Genomic DNA, 10,803 nt, shown 5'->3' on the forward strand with positions numbered 1-10,803 from the left:
TATCCCCCTTGTTTTCTAGGGTCCGATTCCGGCCGAGGGAGATCCAGAGGTGGAAAGTTACTACCTAAAGTTCTCTGAAAAGGGAACTGTCTTGTCAATTAGTTGAAAGTGTTCTGAGGTGTCAGCGCCCAGAAGAGGGGGACCCAGGGGTGAAACCATCACCCAAAGTGTTCTGAAGGGTCAGCGCCCAGAAGTGGAGGACCCAGGGGTGAAGCAATCTCCCAAAGTGTTCGTAGAACGGAACTTTGTGTTTCTTTGTTGAGGGCCTCGAAGGCGAGAGACTTTTATTGAAAAGAGACTTAACCATCGAAGAACCTGATAGCTGATACAGAACTGTTAGCTCGTGCTGGGGAGGCTTGAGCGTGTGTTGTGCTCCAAAATCCCACCTTGTCCCGTGCTAAATACGTGGGGAAGGGAGTCCTCAAGACAATCACACCCTGACTTATTATTTGAACACTGGTTCCTTTATTTTGATACCACATCCCACACTCTTTCTGTGATTAGTTGTAAGGATTTGGCAATAGGTTTTTCTTTGTATAGGCCCTTTTATTTTGACACAACACCACTAGGATTGCCTTATTTTTCATTTGATGGTCAACGCTTGATCCCATCTTAGATATAGGTTTTGGCTAGGTGTTTTTCCACCCTGCATTTATAGTTCAATAAACACCCTCGGACTGTGATCACTTGTGTCTGTCTTTGCTGTCACCATGAGTTCCTTACAGTAGTCATAGGAAACTCAGCAGCTGACCCCATTTAAGCTCCCTTAGGTGTTCTCCAATGCTCATGTCTGTCCCCACACTTTACAATATGTACATCAAGCCCTTCTTTGACATCCTTGACTCCCTTGGCATCACCTACACCAACTTTGCCAACGACACCAACATTCTCATTCCAATCACAGGCACGACACCATGATACTGTTGCATTAACAGTATTCACAGCACTATCCAAAATTGGATGGCCACCCACAATCTCTGCCTTCATGATGATAAAACAACTACTTATTATAGGCTCTCCCCACCACCTCAAATACCCTGACTCTGCCTTCAACTCATTCCCCATCGATGGCACTAGTGTCCAGTTATAATATCGACTGCAAAAGTCGAATGCAAAAATGTCGGAAAAAAAAATGTCGAAAAAAAATTCAAATGTCTTATTTTTGTTGGTACTTTATTTGTATGTTTTTTGGGGTCCATCTAGTAAAAATAAACAGCGGATTAAAAAAACACATTCGAAAAAAAAAATTTCTACATTTTTGCAGTCGACATTTTCACTATAAACCAATGGCACTGCCATACCAGTCCCGAAACAGGTAAAAATCTTAGGGGTCTACCTTGATTCTGAGCTGACTATGAAAAAACTCATCAGTGCCCTGGCCTCCTCCACAACATACACCTCTAAACTCATATCCCTAAGCAGACAATGGGCCTCATTACGGGTTTGGAGGTAACCGCTATTTGCGGCATGGCTGCCTCCAAACTCGTTCCAACTCCGAGGTCGGAGGGACCGGTAATCCCCATTCACCAGGGCCATTCCCCATTCCCATTTGAGCCCCCATAGGGCTCAATGGCAAGGGGGAAGGCGGCAATAACGGTACCGCAAATTGCGTTACCGTTATTGACCCCGGTAGCCCTTTGCAGGTTCCGTCCTTAACGCCTGCAAAAAACCAGGCGTTAAGGAAGGACCCGCAAAGGGAACTCGTAGTAGGGCGGTAAGGGATTACCGGCACCGGTGCCCTTACCGGTGCCGGTAATCCCTTACCACCCACCTCGTAATGAGGCCCAATGTATCTCAATGGACAACTACCTCATTCTAGTCAGAGCCATTATCATCAATAAACAGGACTACTGCAGTGGTCTCCTCATGGGCACCTCAGCTTCTAACCTAGCCAAGCTCCAGCTTCTCTATAATAAAGCCCTGCACGCAGCATTGGGCACACATTGCTCTGACCACAATTCCGCAACCAGACAAGCGGTCCATTGGCTTCCCAACAAAGCATGCATCCCCTTCAAAACACTGACCTTTGCACACTGCTGCATCCACAAGGATGCCCCCTCTACCTGATCAATAGCACTGCTCAGAAACATCATGTATGATATGATATGATAGGTTATTTATAATGTGCTTAATACCCAGAGGTTTCTAAGTACAGACCCCGGGTTCAAACCTGTGTTGCTCCATGTCGCCTTGCTTCCAAGGCGAGCACGTTGCCCCTGAGCTTTTATATCGTGGAGGGAGAATCTCCTTGCTCACTCCATGATATAAAAAGTCAGGAGCAGGTTGTGTATGCTTCTGTGTCACAGCTCCCTCCCTTTAGAACTCCATACCGGCCAACATCAGAAACTAATGCTCTTACACAACCTTCAAAAGACTTGTGAAAACCTGGCTGTTCAACAAATACGATTAATGTCATTTTGTATACTACTGCTTCTCCTTGCTCACTACCATATCTGTACAAAAATGCTGTGATACCTCTGGGTTTGGGCGTTACACAAATGCTATAAATAAATAAATACATTAATAAATGAATAAATAAATAAGCAATTAACAGCAGGTAAATCATTAACAAACAATAACATAAGGAAATGAAAAGAGAACACTGTCACAGCATGGAAATAAAACAACTGGCATTGTCAGGTTCAGGTTTTCCCCACCTATGTTCTGGACATGTAAACACCATGCTTCACCACTGATATTCCCGTTGTCCACGAGGCATCCGTTATCGCGGCCCAATTTGTATACCAGCTTCATGTCTGAGTGACAACCAAGTTGGCGAGGTATATAACATTGGTTTATTTATATGTTGCAGGACTTCTTTTGAATTCTTGACACAAAACTACAGAATCCTTGGTGTGGATTTGCCTTTACAATTATTGTGAATACACAACTTCAGAGTAAGTTTCATTCCCCTTTTCTTGGGACACTCTAGCCATCCACACCAGCCATTGTAAGCTCCATTGGAGACCCTATGTAGACCACTGATATGAGCTCATTTTTTATGTTTCTAAAGATACCCTACCTGCCAAAGTACGAGTAATGCAGTGTGTACAGATGCATTACCGATTACTCGGAATGGTAAGCATTTTTGGTACCGCTTATGCATATAAACTATTATGTATGCATTTAAGATGCAAGGCCCTTATACTAATTAGGTCCCTTATGCTTTTACATCTAGGGTTTGGTCTAGGATCACACTTAGTAGGGTGAAAGGTGTGGCCGAAGCAGGACGCCAACAAGATTACTCCTATGGACATCTACTGGAAGATACCTCACACAATTCAACAAGTCTTTAATCATAGAGACTGTTTAGCACAATTGCACAGCTAATGCATGCCAGATTGCTGCTTAGACAGTCCTGGCCTATTTAGTTCTTCCCCCGAAGAAGTTCCTACAGTAAACTGACCAATTACAGTATAGAGGAATGAAACATGTAGGGATATTAATCAACACAAGAATAAGATTTGTGTTAGGCTACAACAAGATGCCTTGTGTTCTATAGGTATTTGCACCATCACATAATCATCAGGGGAATTACCTCTACTGAAATCCTCTGTCGTTTACAACTGTTGTGGTTGCTTGCTTTTTTGCTGTATCAACAAATTGTGCTTTTTTATTTTTGGTATATTGTTTTTCACATTTTGTTTTTCACATTTTGTTCTTATCGATGTACTCTATGATGTATGCACTTTACTAACATTTGTGAGACACCCTATATGGGAGTTGTTGACTTATTAATTGTTTTTCCCCTATTATGTTTTTTAGTGGTTTTAAAGTATTTTCTTACTAGCATAAAAATATTTTTGTATTGTTATACATGTTGTGATATAGGTTCATACAGTGACAGGTTTAATTCTCCTTGTGCATTGTACTTGCCTCTTAGCATCTATGGTGAGGTATCACCAATATGTCCCGTCCCCTTCTTCTAGTAATTGACTCTTCCAAACTCCTCCAGTGAGCATGAGCTTTTTTCTTTGTTAGATTACCTGCACCAGGTTCGCTCTTTGATCGCTGTTCAAATACCTAGTATCCCCTTTAGTCTTATCAATTGTCAGGTTCACAACAGGTCAAAGTTTCAAAACATCAGGGGTTTGTAGGTCAGATGTTCATGGTCCATTAAGATATCAATAACAGGGAGGCATGCGCGGCAAAAAGCTGGAAGGATGCCATTTAGGATAGCTACTAGCGACCAGATTCTCACCCACCACTGAGTCACAAATGGGCCTTCTGGTTGCATCAAAGCTGCCGCTAGGGTGACTCTTACCACCAGGAGGAGCTGCGTATTGACCCTTGCTCTCTACCCTCCCATGGGGTAACAACCGTCTCCATCTTTGGATCCTATGGCAGCGCAACCCTGGTGAGTTCTTTAATATGTGAGAGAATTTCTTTCCAGTTAACCTGTGAGACGTTATATTTCCACCATAGATGCCCTACCGTGCCTTTTTCCGTGCACCCCCTCCAACAGGAATCAGGGAAACCCTCGTTCATACCATGGAGTCTAGTCTGCAACATATACCAGCAGCAAACAATTTTGTATACACATTCTTTAAGACTCATGCAATGGAAAGCCTTGTGTGCCCTTTCCCAAATATAAGCCCATGAAGCGTGTTGGATTTCCACTCCCAAGTCCTCTTCCCATATTTCCATGTATGGTAAGGGGTCTGTCTCCTCCATCAGATCTAGGAGTCTGTAACATTTAGATGTATCAGTTTTAGATACTTCTTCCGAGAAGGTTAATTCAAGGAGTATGGGTTCCCTCATGCTCCAATCCTTATCTCCCCATTAGAGATCCAATGAAAGATGCATGTGTGCAAACACGTTCTTTCTCCCCTAGATTACATTTAACTTTATATTCTTCAAATGTTAGGGGTTCTGAAGTTGTATAAAGGTGTTCCAATCTAAGTTTGTCTTGAGAGTCCCAAGCTCTAAAAGCACCTTTCATCAATTCAGGACAAAATTCAGGGTTTGACAAGATCATGGTTTGGGGCCCCACACCTCCCGGGATCTTTACCATTCTTTTCCCCATTTCCCAATACTTGAGGAAAACCTTTGTGTTGATCAATAATGGACCTCCCTTTTCCCGACTATGGGGGAAAGAAACGGTACGTTTGTCCAATGAAATGGTCGCTCTCTCCTGGTCCAACTGTACAATTTTTTTCAGACTTGCAGCAACCCAATCAAAAAGTGTTCTAATTTGGGCAGCCACCAGATATTGTTTTAATGATGGGATTCCCAAGCCACCCTGCCAACGTGAGCGTATGAGAGTTTGTCTATTTACGTGTGGGGTTCTTCCCCTCCATATACATCTCAGGGCAACTCCCTGCAATTGAGCAATGAGACCCGAGGGTATCTTTACGGGTAGAGAATGAAAGCCATATAACAGTCTGGGAACAATCAAGATTTTTACCACTGTGACCCTTCCCAGCCAGGAGGTTTGTTGATATCCCCACCATTGAAGATCCTGTACACATTCTTTAGAGAGGGCTGGGAAGTTTGCTTTATATAAGTTGCCATGTTTTGAGGTTAATGCCACCCCCAAGTAGTTCAATTTGTTTTGGGACCTAGAGAGTCATGGTTGTTGCACTCAACTCTGCCATCGTTTGTGCTGATGCTGAAACATTCCTCCCCGTGGATTTGGTATAATTAATAGTAAAGCCAGAGTGTCTTCCAAATTTTTCTATGATCACTACAGCGTTGGGTAAAGATTTCTTTGCGCTGTAAAGGAGCAAAAGCACATCATCTGCATATAATGCTATTTTATGCTAACCTGTATGCTTAACAATACATTCCACCTGATTGCTCTCCCTAATCTGTTGCGCAAGAGTCTCCATTGCCAAAGCAAATCATAAAGGGGAGAGGGGCAACCCTGCCTCGTGCCACATTTGATTGCAATGGCATTTGCATAACCATGATACAGCGTTAGGTAAAGATTTCTTTGCGTTGTAAAGGAGCAAAAGCACATCATCTGCATATAATGCTATTTTATGCGTAGCAATACATTCAACCTGATTGCTCTCCCTAATCTGTTGCGCAAGAGGCTCCATTGCCAAAGCAAATTTTATTTTATTTTTACATTTTTAAAGCGCTCACACAGCCCACAGGTATTGAGGCGCTGTTACAGGAATTATTTGTTTTGTAGTTGCATAATTGTTTTTCTCTTAGTTGCGTATTTATAATGCACTTAAACACCCAGATGTTTCTAAGCGCGGACCCGGGGATCGAACCTGTGTTGCTTCGTGTCGTCTTGCTTCCAAGGCGCGCACGTTGCCGCTGTGCTATCCTCCAAATCATAAAGGGGAGAGGGGGCAACCCTGCCTCGTGCCACATTTGATTGCAATGGCACTTGCATAACCATGATTCACTTTTATTCTAGTAGTAGGGGCATGAAAGCTGGCCAGAATCATCATAAGAAACCCTGAGCCAAACCCGTATGCCTCCAAGACCCTCTCCATGTATGGCCAAAGCAAACTATCAAAGGCCTTGTTCACACCTAGTGCTAGAGCAATCACCCCTTGACCCATGCGAGTACTCGCTTCAATCAGATCCATTGCCCGCATTGTCAAAACTGGACCTCCCCAATATGAAACCCGTTTGGTCACTATCAACCAGTTTAGGCATCAGAGTGGAGATCCTATTGGCCAATATCTTGATATCGATTTGGGCATCACAATTGAGCAGTGCAATGGGTCTATAGGATCCACAATCCGTAGGGTCTTTCCCAGGGTTCAGAATAATAGGCGTCTTAGACTCCGCCATGGAAGCAGACACTTTCCCAATGAGTCGAAAGGAATACAAAATGTTCACCAAATAAGGGACCAGCTGTTGGTGGAAAGTTTTATTAAAACTATTGGGAAATCCCTCAGGGTCACGGGTCTTGTTGTTTGGAAGGCGAGGAATGACTGTGTTGACCTCTGAGGTTATTATCGGACCCTCCAAATAGTCCCTATCATCTTCTGAAATGTGAGGAAGACCATCAAAATTTAGTGTGGTCCTGGGGGGTCGGGAGAACAATCAACTTCCCCAAGTAACTTCCCATAGTAGTCTTCTACAATTTCAGTTTATTGCATTCCCTCTTCTGGATATTACTAATGGGATCCTGTAGTGCTTGTATTCAATGTCCCAATTGTGCCTACTAGTTTTGCTACCAGTAGTTTATTAGCCTTATCTCCCTTGGAATAATAGTATTGTTTGGTGTATAGCAGTGACTGTGCTGCCGAGCCGGCCTGTAAGGCCTCCAGTTTGGCTTTCAGTATATGAAGTTCCTTGAGTGACTTCACAGAACCCCTCTGCTTGTGATCTGCTTCTCTAGCTTTCAATCCCTCTTCAAGAGTCTCACCAGTATGGGCTTTTGCGTGGCGCAGATCCACCGTTTTGCCAATCAATTCCCCTCTAAACACTGCTTTCCCAACATCCCACACCAACCCCAAATCCATGTCTCCCAAATGGTTTTCTTAAAGTAGTTACCAATCACCTCTGCCATTTCCTTCCTAATCACCTGCTCCCTTAGAGCTTCACTGTTCAAATGCCAATGGGCTCGCCTCACAGGAGCAGGGCATAACCCCTCCAATGTGAGAGTGATTGGAGCATGATATGTGAGGTGAGTAGCCTCTATCTCAATGGCAGTGGTGTGGGGAATCAGGGTTGGAGCAGTAAGAAACATGTCTATTCTCAAAAATGTGTAATCCCAGACATCCTGGTGATTGAATCTACAGATTTCTATTACATCCATCTCCCGCAAGAATTTTGTAATGGCTCTAAAGTTGCAGAGATCAACTGAGGAGACTGTTGACGTCTTATCCATCTGCGGGTTTAAGACACAACTAAAATCATCTCCAATGATTTACTCCCCAGATCTGAAGCCTGAACAACGGGGATCAACCCTGCAAGAAATGTATCCTGATCTTCATTCGGGGCATATAGAGCTACCAGTGTGAGTGGGGATCTCCCTTCCGGGACCCGTAATATTTCCTCCGCCTGGATTCATGTTCACCTAGATAGTAGAATAGCTACCCCTTTGTTCTTGACTCCCACGCTACCAAAGTAACCCTGGGGGTACATCCGATTTCTCTCATGCGTGGTTCATTTTGGGTGGCGTAAGTGAGTTTCTTGTAAAAAGGCAACGTCCCATTTCAGAGCCCTCAGTTGACCCAAGATCAGCCTATGCTTCAGTGGGGAATTCCAACCTTTCACATTCCACAAACCTACCCTCAATGACAACCTTAAACAGAGAATTACATATCCCAGAACCACTTTCATCTGTGCTGGAGGTATTAGCGACCCCTCGACCTAAGTGAACCTCACCCAGAGCGAGTCCTCAGTTAGACGGTGAAACATAAGGAAACTTAAAAACCAACTACAAATAACAATGAACAACGCATTATGAATAACAGTCAAGCAACCCACCTATCGATCCCTCACTGGGGCGAATCCTGTTTTTCGGGAACCCCATCCAAACCCCCAGAACACCTCCATGAGTGAAGTTCCCCCACACTCTAAGGAACCTCCACCCTTTTTCCATCCTCCTGCCCGTCTCCAGCCCTCTGAGTAATCTGGTAACCTGTATCGTAACCAAGAACAACAGGAAGAGTCACCTTGTTTCAACGGGCCAATTTGCAACTCTTATTCCCAATGGACCCCTCAGCTTTGGTCATTTGTTCTCCCCCTGGCTCCTGAGTAAGGCCTGTAAGTTCTGCTCCCTCTCCAGCTTTTCCAGTGTTCTTGCCTTTGTAAGGAACTCATGGTGGCAACAGTAAAGACAGACACAAGTGATCACAGTTCAAGGGTGTTTATTAAACTGTATAAATGGGTTGGAAAAATGCCTAATCTAAACCTAAATCTAAGATGGGAGCAAGCTTCTACCATCAAATAAAAATAAGACAGTCCTAGTGGTGTCTTGTCAAATAAAAGGGCATATACTAAATAAAATCCTTACAGCTAAGTTAAAAAAGAGTGTGGGAAGGGGGCGCTGTTGCGCACGGTCGAAGGTGGACGTGTAGAGCTTAAGCTCCGTGCTGGGCACATCCTTCATTTCCGAAAAAGCACTTGGATATTGCAGTTTTCTGCGACACTCAGCGACTCGGGACACAAGTCCCTTCTAGATCTGCTGGCCAAGTTCCAGCCGTCCCCGAGCTGTCACCGAGGAGTTTCGCGGCTTGCATCTTTGCCGCGAGGGATCCCTGACTGAGCCCAGGAAGTGACACCTGATGCCGGGGCGCTGTGGGCCTGCTTGGGGAAGGGGCGCCGCCGGCCTGTACGCGCAAGCAGACTTTGCGTCTTCCCTGGGCGTCGCTGCCTGGCTCTACGGACGGCCGCATCACTCCGGCGGCTCCTTCATTGTTCGGGCCCTGATCCGCTCTTATACTTCACCAACAACCCGGCTTTAAGCGCTGCACCGGAGCCGCTGATGCTCCTCCTGGGTGCCCGGTCTGATTCGGGGAGCTACGCCCCTGGAGCCCACTCTGCCTGGATCCTCTACCACTGGGTTCTGGCGTGGGGCAGTTGTGCCCCTGACTCCACCGGACTACCTAGGCGCTTAAGGCAGGACTCCCCGCTGCGGCAGCCCATCGCTACATCCCCAGAAACGAGTAAGATCAATCTACCGTACCGAGTAGCCAGCCACAATTTGATGTGAGGAGGACATTCGCCACATCTTTGCCTGTGCCCGGGGAGAGCCCCCATCTACACTCGTTATGTGACCTGGCCCACTGTAGCTATGGCTTTTCCCTGCACTCCATGAACCATCATTCACCACACTCGCCGGTATGGTTCTTGGCAAAGACCCATACATTGGACTTGTTCATGTACTGTGAGACTGGCTACTGAACCCTCTGAATGTGTAGTGCTCCAAACACTTGGGCCTGTGCCCCCCCCAAGGGGTCCTCTACCACCAGACACTGTTGCCGATGACACTGGTAAAGAATCTGGATAGGTCTACACATGGATCTCACCCTTTCATACGATCTGCATCTGCTGATGAACCCCGCGTACCACTCAATCAATACAGCCACCCTGTCACCCGACCAGAGCGTGAACCTGAGGAACTGTGATAACCCTGATACGTGGGAAAGATTTAAGCACATCCTGATCAATGTGTAAACGTGGGAGGCTTCAACCCATTCCATAATACAGCGTGCGCAATACAGAAATGACAGGTAGCCTCCTGACTCTGTTACTGCTTCCTGCAGCAGAGGTTCAGTCTCTTGAGCTCCTCGCCTTGTTCAGCACAGGCCCACTCACCAGTGTCCTCGACCCAACTACCAATAACTAGGCCTTTGCACCGTGTGGAACTCTATCGGATCACTGACTGGCAAACACGCACTTGGGCAGTATGCCCGGAAGAAATAACAGGAAACAGAGTACAATTAATATGTTCGCGAAGGCAACACAGAAGCCGACAGTGTCACGACCAGAACCCGAGATAGACACAGCATCGACCCCAGGCAACCAAGACTCATCTCAAATGTTTGAATACATGCGTTAGGGGTTCACCGCCCTCCACTCTAAGTTGGACGACATGAGTGGGACGATCTGCTCAATTAAGGCGAACATGGAGAAGACGGATGGCCGGGTTATGGAGGTCGAGAATAGAGTGGGCACTGCTGAAGACGACATTGCCTCCCTCTGGGATGAGGTGAGCGCCCTGTCCAGTCGACTCCAGGAGGCCAGTAGGAAGAATGATGACCTCGAATCGCGCTCCAGACGCAACAATATCCAAATTATTGGTGTACCTTAGAACAACATTGACGGTCCTATGGAGGAATACGTGAAACAAACCCTCCTGACCTTGTTGGATTTCCCTAAATT

The sequence above is a fragment of the Ambystoma mexicanum genome, chromosome 9 (assembly GCF_040938575.1).
Source record: "Ambystoma mexicanum isolate Mex_15411 chromosome 9, UKY_AmexF1_1, whole genome shotgun sequence".
In the NCBI taxonomy this organism is placed as follows: domain Eukaryota; kingdom Metazoa; phylum Chordata; class Amphibia; order Caudata; family Ambystomatidae; genus Ambystoma; species Ambystoma mexicanum.